The sequence below is a fragment of the Cervus canadensis genome, chromosome 9 (assembly GCF_019320065.1).
Source record: "Cervus canadensis isolate Bull #8, Minnesota chromosome 9, ASM1932006v1, whole genome shotgun sequence".
NCBI lineage: Eukaryota > Metazoa > Chordata > Mammalia > Artiodactyla > Cervidae > Cervus > Cervus canadensis.
The window spans coordinates 48,541,207-48,556,938 of NC_057394.1; the positions used below are offsets into that span (position 1 = coordinate 48,541,207).

General features: G+C 33.9%; 1 non-coding gene across 1 annotated transcript; it reads left to right on the forward strand.

The window, feature by feature from the left end:
• Nucleotides 1-412: 412 nt before the first annotated feature.
• On the forward strand, nt 413-519 carry LOC122447721. The gene has a single exon (XR_006271370.1). It is a non-coding gene; the product is annotated as a U6 spliceosomal RNA (small nuclear RNA).
• Nucleotides 520-15,732: the final 15,213 nt, after the last annotated feature.

The following is a 15,732-nucleotide window of genomic DNA, read 5'->3' on the forward strand; positions in this document are numbered from 1 at the left end:
TTATCCATTTTAATTGGATTGCAGTGCATTAGTGTTGCACAGCTTTTCCTTTGTTTTTCCATTTGTTTATTTGCTTTTTAATTGGAAAATCATAATCTACTACTTCATGTAATTTACCTTAAAAAAAAGCATCAACAACTTGTGTTCCTCAAGAAAACTAGGACTTAGAGGAATTTACAGGTAGTAAATTCTACTAATTGGGAGAGGGGTTATATATGAGGTCCCATTGTTTGGAAGCTAAAAGAACAAGCTCTAGATCCAGGTTACTCAGGTGTGAATTCTGATCTATTCCCACTAAGGTTGTTAGGCCAAACAATCCAATTAACCACTCTTTTGCTTAGTTTTCTTATCTATAAAATATGAATAAAAATAAACTTAAGTTACAAGGATTATATAACAAAAGAATGCCTGGGTGCTTGCTTCAGCAGCACATATACTAAAATTGGAACGATACAGAGAAGATTAGCATGTCCCCTGCACAAGGATGACACACAAATTCGTGAAGCGTTCCATATTTTTAGACCTAATTGATATCTATAGGACATTTCACCCCAAAACAATCAATTTCACCTCTTTCTCAAGTGCACATGGAACCTTTTCCAGAATAGATCACATCCTGGGCCATAAATCTAGCCTTGGTAAATTCAAAAAAAATGAAATCATTCCAGTCATCTTGTCTGATCACAATGCAATAAGATTAGATCTCAATTACAGGAAAAAAAAAAACTATTAAAAATTCAAACATATGGAGGCTAAATAACATGCTTCTGAATAACCAACAAATCATAGAAGAAATCAAAAAAGAAATCAAAATATTCATAGAAATGAGTAAAATGAAAACTCAACAACCCAAAACCTATGGGACACTGTAAAAGCAGTGCTAAGGGGAAGGTTCATAGCATTACAGGCTTACCTCAAGAAACAAGAAAAAAGTCAAATAAATAACCTAACTCTACACCTAAAGCAACTAGAGAAGGAAGAAATGAAGAACCCCAGGGTTAGTAGAATGAAAGAAATCTTAAAAATTAGGGCAGAAATAAATGCAAATAAACAAAAGAGACCATAGCAAAAATCAACAAAGCTAACAGCTGGTTTTTTGAAAAGATAAACAAAATTAGCAAACCGTTAGCAAGACTCATTATGAAAAAAAGGGAGAAGAACCAAATCAACAACGTTAGAAATGAAAATGGAGAGATCACAACAGATAACACTGGAATACAAAGGATCATAAGAGACTACTACCAGCAGCTCTATGCCAATAAAATGGACGACTTGGAAGAAGTGGACAAATTCTTAGAAAAGTATAACTTTCCAAAACTGAACCAGGAAGAAATAGAAGATCTTAACAGACCCATCACAAGCATGGAAATCGAAACTGTAATCAGAAATCTTCCAGCAAGCAAAAGCCCAGGACCAGATGGCTTCACAGCTGAATTCTACCAAAAATTTAGAGAAGAGCTAATACCTATCTTACTCAAACTCTTCGAGAAAATTGCAGAAGAAGGTAAACTTCCAAACTATGAGGGCACCATCACCCTAACTCTAAAACCAGACAAAGATGCCACAAAAAAAGAAATCTAGAGGCCAATAACACTGATTAACATAGATGCAAAAATCCTTAACAAAATCCTAGCAAACAGAATCAAACAGCATATTAAAAAGATCATACATCATGACCAAATGGGCTTTATCCCAGGAATGCAAGGATTCTTTAATATCCACAAATCAATCAATGAAATGCACCACAATAGCAAATTGAAAAATAAAAAACATATGATTATCTCAATAGATGCAGAAAAAGCCTTTGACAAAATTCAACATCCATTTATGATAAAAAAAAAAAAAAACTCTCCAGAAAGCAGGAATAGAAGGAACACACCTCAACATAATAAAAGCTACATATGACAAACCCACAGCAAACATTATCCTCAATGGTGAAAAATTGAAAACATTTCCCCTAAAATCAGGAACAAGACAAGGGCGCCTACTCTCACTACTGTTCGACATAATTTTGTAAGTGTTGGCCACAGCAATCAGAGCAGAAAAAGAAGTAAAAGGAATCCAGATAGGAATAGAAGAAGTGAAACTCTCACTGTTTGCAGACATGATCCTCTACATAGAAAACCCTAAAGACTCTACCAGAAAATTACTAGAGCTAATCAATGAATATAGTAAAGTTGCAGGATATAAAATTAACACACACAAATCCCTTGCATTCCTGTATACTAACAATGAGAAAACAGAAAGAGAAATAAAGGAAACAATACCGTTCATCATTGCAACAAAAAGAATAAAATACTTAAGAGTATATCTACCTAAAGAAACAAAAGACCTATACATAGAAAACTATAAAACACTGATGAAAGAAATCAAAGAGGACACAAACAAATGGAGAAATATACCATGTTCACGGATTGGAAGACTCAATATTGTGAAAATGGCTATACTACCCAAAGCAATCTATAGATTCAATGCAATCCCTATCAAGCTACCAATGGTATTCTTCACAGAACTAGAACAAATAATTTCACAATTTGTATGGAAATAAAATAAAACCTCGAATAGCCAAAGCAATCTTGAGAAAGAAGAACGGAACTGGAGGAATCAACCTGCCTGACTTCAGGCTCTACTACAAAGCCACAGTCATCAAGACAGTATGGTACTGGCACAAAGACAGAAATATAGATCAATGGAACAGAATAGAAAGCCCAGAGATAAATCCATGTACCTATGGACACCTTATCTTTAACAAAGGAGGCAAGGACTATACAATGGAAAGAAGACAACCTCTTTAACAAGTGGTGCTGGGAAAACTGGTCAACCACTTGTAAAAGAATGAGACTAGAACACTTTCTAACACCATACACAAAAATAAACTCAAAATGGATTAAAGATCTAAATGTCAGACCAGAAACTATAAAACTCCTAGAGGAGAACATAGGCAAAACACTCTCCGACATAAATCACAGCAAGATCCTCTATGACCCACCTCCCAGAATATTGGAAATAAAAGCAAAACTAAACAAATGGGACCTAATGAAACTTAAAAGCTTTTGCACAACAAAGGAAACTATAAGCAAGGTGAAAAGACAGCCCTCAGATTGGGAGAAAATAATAGCAAATGAAGAAACAGACAAAGGATTAATCTCAAAAATATACAAGCAACTCCTGAAGCTCAATTCCAGAAAAATAAATAACCCAATCAAAAAATGGGCCAAAGAACTAAACAGACATTTCTCCAAAGAAGACATACAGATGGCTAACAAACACATGAAAAGATGCTCAACATCACTCATTATCAAAGAAATGCAAATCAAAACCTCAATAGGTACCATTACACACCAGTCAGAATGGCTGCTATTCAAAAGTCTACAAGCAATAAATGCTAGAGAGGGTGTGGAGAAAAGGGAACCTTCTTACACTGTTGGTGGGAATGCAAACTAGTACAGTCACTATGGAGAACAGTGTGGAGATTCCTTAAAAAACTGGAAATAGAACTGCCATATGGCCCAGCAATCCCACTGCTGGGCATATACACCAAGGAAACCAGATCTGAAAGAGACATGTGCACCCCAATGTTCATCGCAGCACTGTTTATAATAGCCAGGACATGGAAGCAACCTAGATGCCCATCAGCAGATGAATGGATAAGGAAGCTGTGTTACATACACAATGGAATATTACTCAGCCATTAAAAAAAATTCATTTGAATCAGTTCTAATGATGTGGATGAAACTGGAGCCCATTATACAGAGTGAAGTAAGCCAGAAAGAAAAACACCAATACAGTATACTAATGCATATATATGGAATTTAGAAAGATAGTAATGATAACCCAATATGCAAGACAGTAAAAGAGACACAGATGTATATAACAGACTTTTGGACTCTATGGGAGAAGGTGAGGGTGGGATGATCTGAGAGAACAGCATCAAAATATGTGTATTATCAAGTGTGAAACAGATCGATCGCCAGTCCAGGTTGGATGCATGAGACAAGTGCTTGGGGCTGGTGCATTGGGAAGATCCAGAGGGATGGGATGGGGAGGGAGGTGGGAGGGGGGTTCAGGATGGGGAACACACGTAAATCCATGGCTGATTCATGTCAATGTATGGCAAAAACCACTACAATATCATAAAGTAATTAGCCTCCAACGAATAAAAATAATTGGGGGGAAAAAAAAAAAAGAATGCCTGGGATATACTAACAGTTTAAGTGCCTAGATCAGTAGATATGATTAAACAAGTTGGCCTTTGTGAAGAGACTGTGTATAGCTAGGTATAGAAAAAGGAGAGCTCCATTCTTTTAAGAAAGAAAAGGATTCAAAATTAATGACGTTTGAAAAGAGACATGGAATAATGCCAAAGATAATTTTTGATTTTCTCAGATTTCATAAAATAAATATCTATCAGAAAGATTATATGGGGATACTTAATTATTAATAATTATGGGGGGAAAAGTAGAATAAGCACAAAATTGATCATGTATTTTATTTTCTATTTGTGCTTGGCTGGCTCTATACTTTTACTTGAAATGAGTTACAGAGTTCAGGTAGTAAAAATTTGAATAAACAAGAGTTACTAGAGGATAAATGAACTATGGGGAAAGCAGGTAATACTAAAGGTTTTGTTCTTTTCCACCTCATATTCAATCTACTGCAATTCATGTCATCTACACCTTCAAAATCATCAAAACATACCAGGTATATAAGTTATCCCCACCTCCACTTCCAATTCCTTCGGCTGGTTTATTACTAGGACTTATAAACTTGTCTCTATAACATTACATTGACCATTTTTAGTTATTTTTCCCCCAGAGTAGTAGAAGAAATTCTATAAAACCTAATAATCCCCATGTCAGTCCTCTGGTCTAGTCTCTGCATTGGTTTCCTCTCTCACCTAGAACAAAATGTGCTGAAACGGGCTGAAAGTTCACCATGGTAACTCAGCTACTAGCTCTCACCTCATTTCCTGCTCTAATCCTCTTTGCTCACTCTGCAGCAATTACATTGGCCTCTTTGTTTTTCTCAAACTCATGGAGCAAACACATTTGGGATATTTGCAATTCCCTTACTTAGATTCTATCTAGATTCTTTTTTTTTTTTGTCTCCTTATTAAGAAAAAATTCCTGTCTTATCTAAAATATCAGCTTTTTCTAATTATCCTTGCATCTTATCTGATTCCTTTACAATGTTACTCTTTACATCAAATAGTATTTATTTGTACACTGCCAGTTGCTCCTCACAACTTTTAAAAATTCCAAGAGTTATGTTTTTGTCTATTTCGTTTGTTTTTGTTTTAAGAGATTCTCTGCTTCCTTGGATATCTGGGGAGCAAAATCACAAATAACAAACTTGTGAATAGTTTAAGACTGCATTTTCACAGAACTGCTAATCCTAACTAGCAACCAAAATGTTTCTACACATTTCAGTGTGCAAAACTATTTGATTATTTTAATTTATATTCCTAAGCTTATGGAAATCTATGGAGTTTGCTAGGCTTAAACTGAAGTACAAACACGTTAATTAAACATATATGGCCATTTTCTTTTTATTCAACACTTTCTTGGGCTGCATTTTATGGTAAATATCATGCAGTGTCAACTTAAAGCAATTTAAAAAATAAGAGATAAGCCAGAGTTTATTCAAGAGTATGTATGTATGGATGTAAATTATGTGTATTTATTGTACTTATATTTATTTTAATATGTATTATCATTTTATATAGGATGCATTCACATAGTTTATTATATATACTTATATGTGTGAATCATAAATTAGTTTATATATAGAAAGGGCAATTAATCAAACGGAAAATTATAAAAAAGGAATTTATATTTTAGTAAAAATATTTAGCCATGTAAATACAATTTCTAGTTCTATATTTTCTTTACTGCTAAAGAATTAGTCTAGCAAGATAAGATGTGGATATCAGTGAAACAATAAAAATAGCTGTAATGATTACTTTTACCACCCTACACTATAAAGTTTTGCTAAAATGATCATCCAACTGAAAAGAAAATTATGATTTCTAATGTATTTCTCTAGAAAAGAAATCTGCAATTTATATATCCATTTACACATTTACTATAAATGAAGTTTTGAGGGATATAAAAATCCTTACATGATTCTCATTATTATAATTTCCATAAACATCTACATAGAACTTGGTTTGATTTATTAGAAGGGAAGTTTGCTTCTTTTTATGAACTGTGGCATCTAATTTTTATATTTGAAACAATATTTTCTGATTTATGTTGGCGTTAATAATATTGACTCTGTGAAAATCACTGTTCCCTCCCGGTTGGTCACTACCCTTGGGAGTATAGGTCACGGCTATCTAACAGCAGCATCCACAGCTGTTTGTGCTGACACAGATTTGAGTGTTATTTCCTTGACAGAGGTCACAGAGAAGCAGTAGAAGATAATTTTATGAGGCATCTGCTGTATTTGTGGTTATCCTCATTCTTCAAGATTGACCTACAAACTTTAGTGTCTGCAAGAAAATAACATTAAATCAAGACCCAGGGACTTATAAATGGAAGGCTGTAAGAAATGAACTTTCGTATGAATGGAATGTTATTTTCAGTTGAAAAATCAACATAGTTAAAGCCAATAAAAATGTTGGTTTTGAAGGAGGCTTAGAGGTCAAAATGAGTGTATTCAACTTGAAAAAATACCAAATATAAAAATCCAGCTACAGTATACTATATTTAAGTATATAACAGTCAAGGCTGAGGTTATCTACAGATTTTAGCTAGAATAACTTCCTTAAAATATTGATTTTTTTTAATAGAGCAAAGAAAACATAAACTCAATGAACAATTTTAGCTAATTTTAAGTATCATTATCAATGGCTGGTTTAATTAAAATTTATTCACAAAAATAATTTGCTATAAATTAAATTCTGAAAGAACCAGCTCTTTATTGGCTCTTTGTTTCTGTTCTGAAAGCTTGTCCTCAGGGCCTAATGCACATCATCAAAAAATGCCAGAAGATTATTAGCTTGGAACCCAGAACTATGATCCAATGTTGCCTTGTTGCTTCTCTGTGTGTCACTGAACAAATTATTTAAGTATTTTGAACCTAATTCTTCATCTATAAAATGAATATTGAAATACCACAAGATAATTCTGTGAAGACTAAAAAATGAAATTGCTCATAAAATTATTCAAAAAGGGTATTAGATAATTATTAATTCATGAAACAAATACTATATAGGTTCTCAATAAGCTTAATTTTTTTAAAAAAATGATATCTAACAATTCTAAAGAGGAATTCAAGAAATCTATTTTATCTATGAGCAAATAGCATATTTTACTGACATTTAATTTTTTAATTAATTAGTCTTTTCTTTTTTGGAGAAAATAGTTTTTACTTGCCTAATACATGCCAAGCTCAAATTCCCAAATGTAGATATGATGATATATAGGAACAGAGTTTGAAAGGTAGAATTTAGTCTGCTTATAAATTACATCAAACACAGAGAAAGAACATGTAAAGTAAAAGTGACCTGAAAAATGTACCCTAAATTTGGGAAAACATGGATTGTTCAGTTTTGCTCAGTAAGGGACTATAAGAGAAAGAAATATACCTAAATTATATATATATTTTGTGTGGGAAACTTGAACTTTAAACCATATCTGATTAGTAAACTTTGAGGGTTTAAAATATACAATTCCTCAGGTTTTCATATACTATTAGCCAGGTTTATTTTTGAAGGCCTGAGAATCAGAAGAACTGATGTCTGAGGGCAGGAGAAAATGGGTGTTCCAGTTCAAACAAAGAGAGAACATTTGGCCTTCCTCAGCTATTTTTATTTGCCTCCTCAGTGGAATGGATGATGCCCACCTACCTGGTGAAGGCAATCTTCTTTACTCAGTCTACCAAATTAAATTGCTAAGCACTACAAATTCTCTTCTGTAAACACCCTTATAGATATAAATAGAAATAGTCTTCTATCACCTATCTGGACATTTCTTAGGCTAGTCACATTGACACATAAAATTAACTATCACATTATTTGCTCAAATCACTTTAACTGATTCTAATTTAACTTCAAATTTAAAAAATTATTTTTCCATAATTTAATGCTATGATCACACTCATAAAACAGACTCCCTAAAATACTACTTTCTTTATGTAGCCTCTTGCATGTAATTCCTGATACTAACTGAAATTAAATCAAAATATCTCAAAGTGTCCAAATACTTTAACACTTTGATTCTTTATAGATAGAGTTCCCCAGAAAGCAAACTCTGAAATAGATTAGAGGTTGAAGAATTCATTAGATATTGCTTTTGAGATCAACCCATGGAAATAAATAGAAAAGGAATTAATTATTCACAGAAAAAAGTTGTAACATGATATAGTTTCAGTGCAAGACAGAGCATAATCCTTGAGGATCTCTGAGGTGAGTATTATACAGTTGAAAATTCTCCAAGTTAGGCTTCAACAGAACGTGAATTGAGAATTTCCAGATGTTCATGCTGGATTTAGAAAAGGCAGAGGAATCAGAGATCAAATTGCCAACATCCATTGGGTCATAGAAAAAGCAAGAGAGTTCCAGAAAAACATCTTCCTCTGCTTTATTGACTATGTCAAAGCCTTTGATTGTGTGGATCACAACAAACTGTGGAAGTTCTTAAGGAGATCGAAATACCAGTCCACCTTACCTGCCTCCGGAGAAATCTGTATGCAAGTCAAGAAGTAAGAGTTAGAACTGTATGTGGAATAATGGACTGGTTCCAAATTGGGAAAGGAGTGCACCAAAGCTGTATATTGTCACCCTGCTCATTTAACTTATATGCAGAGTATATCATGCAAAATGCTGGGCTGGATGAAGCACAAGCTGGAATCAAGATATCAATAACTTCAGATATGCAGATGACACCACCCTTATGGCAGAAAGCAAAGGGGAACTGAAGAGCCTCTTGATGAAAGTGAGAGAGGAGAGTGAAAGAACTGGTTTAAAACTCAACATTCAAAAAATGATTATGGCATCTGGTCCCATCACTTCATGGCAAATAGATGGGGAAGCAATAGAAACAGTGAGAGACTGTTTTTTCGGTCTCCAAAATCACTGCAGGTGGTGGCTGCAAGCCATGAAATTAAAAGACACTTGCTCCTTGGAAGAAAAGATTTGACAAACCTAGCCAACATATGAAAAAGCAGAGACATCACTTTGCTGACAAAAGTCTGTCTAGTCAAAGCTATGTATTTTTCCAGTAGTCATGTATGGATGTGAGAGTTGAAACATAAAGCAAGTTGAGCACCAAAGAGTTGGTGCTGTTGAACTTTAGTGTTGGAGAAGACTCTTGAGAGTCCCTTGGACTGAAAGCAGATCCAACCAGTCCATCCTAAAGGAAATCAGTCCTGAAATATTCATTGGAAGGACTGAGGCTGAAGCTGAAGCTCCGATACTTTGGCCACCCAATGCAAAGAAGTGACTCATTGGAAAAGACCCTGATGCTGGGAAAGATTGAAGGCAGGAGGAAAGGGGGATGACAGAGGTTGAGGTGGCTGAACGGCATCATCAGCTCAATGGACATGAGTTTGAGTGGGCTCCAGGAGTTGGTGGTGGACAGGGAGGCCTGCCGTGCTGCCATCCATGGGGTCACAAAGACAGGACTGAGTGACAACACTGAGGTGAATATGTCCCTTCAGAGTTTGTCAAACTACCGCAAGGTGGCTATAATTTATACCCATGTGTGGGGCAGTCTTACCTGGGAATGAGTTTTATCATCACCAAATTCTGTAAGAGAGTTGAGAGCAAAGGACTACCTGTCTGCAGCTCTTCAAGTAGGTAGAAAGACTAATTCTTTCACTTCTGAAAAAGGGAGTAGTGGTACACATTATCCTTTACAACTGCCTTTGAACACATAAATCTTTCTTTGGCTTGCACCTAAGATACCTGCTTCTCATTATTTCATATTGTAAAGGACTAGAGTGAAGGCATCAATATTTTCAGATATTGACATAATCTTTATATATGTCCCAAGTCAATATATACTTTATTCTATAAATTTGTAAATGCATATAGCACTTTTATCATCACTTTCCTCTCTTAATGAATTTCCTCTATTTGCAGTTTTTTTTTCAAATGTTCTAAAGAAAAAAAAAGCCATTGTTGTTTCCATTGTTTTCCTAAAACAGTATTTGGAAATATGTATAATTTTGTAGGAGTGTGTATAGATAAACAGAAGCATAAATGCAACATTTTTTTTGCATTCTTAATTTAATTGAACTGCCACATGATTAAAGCTAATAGTTTAGTTTCTTTGCAAAGACTTCAGACACCACAATTTAATATGAATGCCTTTAAAAAATGTACAAATAGCCTAAGAGGTAGAATTGTGACCTGATTCTTATTTCTCTATCTATAACTCCATATTATTACACTTTTCTCCTCTGAAGTACCAGATTAAGAAAAGAACATGTGAATAATATCATGAACTGTTAAAGTTTTTAATAAAACATCAGCACAATTCAGTCCCCAACAAACTCAGAGAAACAAACTGGGTTGCTTCTTTCCCAAGATCAAGTGCAGTCATTTGAATACACTATATATATATATATGTATGTATATATATTTCCATGATATCTGGATCTATTAATTTGAAGACAAACTATTTAAATATATTAAAATTCTGTCTTTTCAAGGGATTTATTACACTTTAATTAACAGAATTTATCTCCTTCATTCCTTTTTAGATAAGTTATAAAATTGAATTTAGAATCGTAGTCACTCGAGACATAATAAATTAATTACAGTGTTTTTTCATCATTAATTATTTCCTTCAACACAATAAAATATCATGTCATTGTTAAAATTATAAGAATGAAATAAATCAGCTAATTGTATGAAGTTTATTATTTTATGTTATGATCAAGTATGTATATATATATATTATCTTGGATTTTATAACACAAAATTATTAACATACCACATGTATGTTTGTGATGAATAATTTTCATCTTTCATCAGTTGCACACTTTAACCTTTTATTTAATAACAACATATACTATACTTATGGGGTTTTATTTTAGTCTGAAACACATTAACAAATATCATATTAATGTATATATCTAATAAAAGACCGTGGATTAGGTGTTTATGTCAAAATTCCACCAATTGTACGGTCTTTGTATTAATCAACTTATTAATAATTTTTGAAATGTTATAAGTAGATATGATGCAGTTAGAGTAACTATTCTTACTGTATTGTTATTTACAAGATAAGAATCATGAAAGAAAGGGTGAATAGTTCAAAGGATAAGAATTTGGTTTTTTATGAATTACTAACTTTTTTCAACTTAACTTTATATTTTTCTATCACATTGAATATTTATCACATGAAACAATATTGAATACCAACAGTGAGTGCAGTAATCAGAAATTCCCGTATAAAGTGCCCATCAGGTTCAAAATCTCTACTTAAACCAGAATTCTTTTTCATCCTACTAGGCAGGCCAAAGGTGGATGAGAGATGTATGAGGTACTTACCTAAGAGACAAATAAATATGCAATAAAATATGAATTATAAGTTTTATAATAGTGGATTTTAAAACAGCTTTTTAACCTAGAATAAATCTGTCTTGCATGTGTGTGTGCTCAGTTACTTCAGTCCTGTCTGACTCTTTGGAATCCTATGAACTGTAGCCTGCCAGGCTCCTCTGTCCATGGGGATTCTGCAGGCAAGAATACTGGAGTGGGTTGCCATGCCTTCCTTCAGGGGATCTTCCTTACCGAGGGAAAGAAACCATGTCTCTTGTGTCTTTTGCATTGGCAGGCAGGTTCTTTACTACTAACACCACCTGGGAAGTTTGAATCTGTCTTCAGTTCAGTTCAGTCACTCAGTCATGTCCCACTCTTTGTGACCTCATGGATGGCAGCATGCCAGGCTTCCCTGTCCATCATCAATTACAGAGTTTGCTCACACTCATGTCCATTGAGTTGGTGATGCCATTCAACCATCTCAACCTCTGTCATCCCCCTCTCCTCCTGCCTTCAATCTTTCCTAGCATCATAGTCTTTTCTAATGAGTCAGTTCTTCACATCAGGTGGCCAAAGCATTGGAGCTTCAGCTTCAGCATCAGTCCTTCAAATGAATATTCAGGATTGATTTCCTTGGATTGATTTCTTTGCAGTCCAAGGGACTCTCAAGACTTTTCCCCAATACCACAGTTCAAAAGCATCAATTTCTTGGCACTCAGCTTTCTTTATGGTCCAACTTTCACATCCATATTTGACTACTGGAAAAACCATATCCGTCTTCAAGAAATTTAATTGCAAACAATAGGAATATGACTAAATTAGCATTAAAAAATGTGTTTCATAAAATTTCATGGACCACAAAGAAGTAAAATCATGCCAAATGTAGTCAGAAGACACGTGAATTTGGGTTAGTCTCAGATTACTAAAAACATGATAGTTCTTTCTAATATTCTACTATCAAAGCAACTCACCATATCCATTTATCTCATGACACAAAATCCAGAGAAAGTTAATGCTTTTGACTTTTTATCAATCAATAAATAGTCTTCTTTGGAGTTAACAATTTTCTCTTATCCAAGTACCTATTGATAAAGACCAATAAAGGAGGTGATTTAACTTCCCAGTGGCACAAGTGGTAAAGAACCCACATGCCAGGAAACATAAGAGATGCAGATTCTATCCCTGGGTTGGGAATGTCCTCTGGAGGGGAAATGGCAAGTCACTCCAGTATTCTTGTCTGGAGCATCCCATGGACAGAGGAACCTGACTGTCTAGAGTTCGTAGGGTGGCAAAGAGTAGGACACGACCAAAGTGACTCAGCACAACATGCAAAGGAGGTGATTAGGAAGCTCCTTCAGTTTCATTGAATGTCTGTACAATCCAATAAGTGGGTGTTTCCTTATAGATTTTCAGTTTGGTCTGCATCTCAATAATTCTTATTTCATTTAACTTTTTCAATATATTGACCTAGTATTTTTCTCTCTGATAGCTCAGCTATTCAGTTGGTATAAGGGTAAGGGAATAATAAAGATTGGAGTCACAGAAACTGAAGCAAAGGTGACAATAAAAACATAGTATATGAATTGTTTTAAAAGAAAAGCAGCCATGTCAATGGATAAAGCTGGTATGAAGTACATGAATAGCCAATATTAAAGCAGAGTACCATGCAGTTGTTTGAAAAGTGAAGTAACTTGTAATTAGTACCTATTTTTTGATAGTTACTGATAGCTTACCATGAATGATGTCAGATTCGTGATCTCTGAAGAAGACTTAACTTTGGGACCAGGGACCAGGCATGATCACTCAAGAACTTCTGTGTAGCAGAGTTTTATTAAAGTGAAAAAGGGACAGAGAAAGCTTCTGACATAGACATCAGAAGTGGGGCGGATAGCGTCCCCTCCTCCTTGCTAGTGTTGCCAAGGGAGTTATATACTTTTTAAATTGGTTATTACAGTAAATCAAAAGAATGTCTCAACGTTGTAAAGATCTTATGAAACCCACTCCCACAATTTACATTTTAAGAAGACAGGATTAGTCAGAAGATTTTCAAGGAGAAACTGTCCTCAAGCAGGATACATTGCTGTTATATAATCCTTAGTACAGAGTTTAAACTCAGTCATTTGTTGTGTAACCATCAGTTCCTTTAATCATCAACTTAAAGAAAAAACAAAAACGTTTTATGTGACTAAGACTAAGGAATGTAAAGAGAAAAAAAAAAAAAAGACGTCCTTTCCTCCTCCTTGAGAATTCCAGGCGCTTATCTCCTCCTTGAGAGCCCCAGACTCCTTTCTCCTCCTCAGAGACCCCAGACTTCTTATCAACCTGCCCAGGAATTGACACTTTCAGTACTATTTAAAGTCATTAGCACATTCTTCTCTCTCTCATTTGATGCTTGTGGCTAACATGTTAAGGACTACGTCATTTAAAACTAACATTTCTGAAACAAAGAGTGATTAATCAACATGTTTAAATTTACACAGCTTTTACAGGGTGAAAATATGACTCAAACTTAAATGCCTAAATTTAAATGTTATATCTTTTTCAATGATTCATACAATGAACATTAGATGAAAGAACATACTTCAAAAAAATAATAAACAGACATCTGCAGAAGTACATATGTGAAATTCAGAAATGGCTAGCAATAAGTAAAAATTTAGAACCTTGAGAAACATTCATCAGATAATTCAAAGGATAGGTAGGAAATCAAGAAACAATTTCATCTCTTTTATTGAAATTCAACTGAATTTTATTTAACTGAATTCCCATACAAATTCCTAAAAATAACATACTTGTTCTCTTCAAGAAATACTTGGGTGATAATTCAATATCAGTACTTCATTGAAAACAATGACTTTTTTGTTTGTTTGTTTGTTTGTTTGTTTTTGCTATCCATCTCTTCCTGTGAATATATGTCTATATATTTGACATTTTATGTTTATTTATTTTTTGCACATAGTTCTTTTTTATTAAGATTTTTAAAAAATTTCTCATTTTAGTTTTCCTGGTTCAGAGAATTGGCATCACACATGTTCACTCAATTCTTGTCTCTTTGTTGTCTTTCACTCCCTCTTTAGGTAAATTGCACATTTAGCAGTAAACAGAAGAGAAATTATGATACTGATATGAAAGCTCTTCCTAATGACATGATTTGCTCACAGTCTCTTTAGTCTGTGAATAATAATGACAGCTAATTTAAGCTTAATGCACAGGCAATTTCTTTGAATATCCACAATAGCTTCAGAAAGTCAATGATATCAAGTTTGAGGTAAATATATTTGGAAAATTTAGGAAAATTTCAGTTCAATGAGTAAGTATAAGGGGAAAAAAATCTTTGGAAACAAGTTACAGGACCACATGTAAAAATTTAGTATAAAATGTGAATATCTCAATATTTATATATAAACATAAATCTAGTGTCTAGACATATTAAATAAAGTTATATCCATTTAGCATGGATTAAATTTTATATAAAACATGTATTTTTTATTTTAAATAATTTCTCTATATTCTATTATCATTGGAGTACAATTGATGCTTGCAGTTAAAAAAAATGCATTTTGTATTTGAAGGCATTTTACATTACTGACATTCTGAACAGGCAAACTATTACAGCTTTTCTTAGTTTTATTTTTCTACCTTCTTGATAATTTACCCTAACAGATTAATTTCTTATTCCATAGGAGTATAAAAATACCATATCTGTTGGTTTTGTCATATTTTTGCCTACTCCACTCTTGGTTTGAATAGAAAATGGACTATATTTACAATGAAGACTTTCTTTTTTTTGTTTGTTTATATATTTTATTTTATTTTATTTTATTTTTTATTATTAGTTGGAGGCTAATTACTTCACAACATTTCAGTGGGTTTTGTCATACATTGATATGAATCAGCCATAAATGAAGACTTTCTAATTAATGGGAAATGTTCTTTTATTTTAAGGGTTTGTTCTTCCTTGGTGACTCAGATAGCAAAGGATTTGCCTGAAATGCAGGAGACCTGGGTTTGAACCCTGGGTCAGGAAGATCATCTAGAGAAGGGTATAGCTACACACTCCAGTATTCTTGCCTAGATAATTACATGGACAGAGAAGCTGATGGGCCCCAGTCCATGGGGTCACACAAAAGGTCAGACATGACTGAGTGACTGACACTTAACTCTTCAGACAATTGAATACCAGTCACAATTGCTCTAATATCTTGGGGGTCACTGCATTAATAGAGAAAAATAAGTTG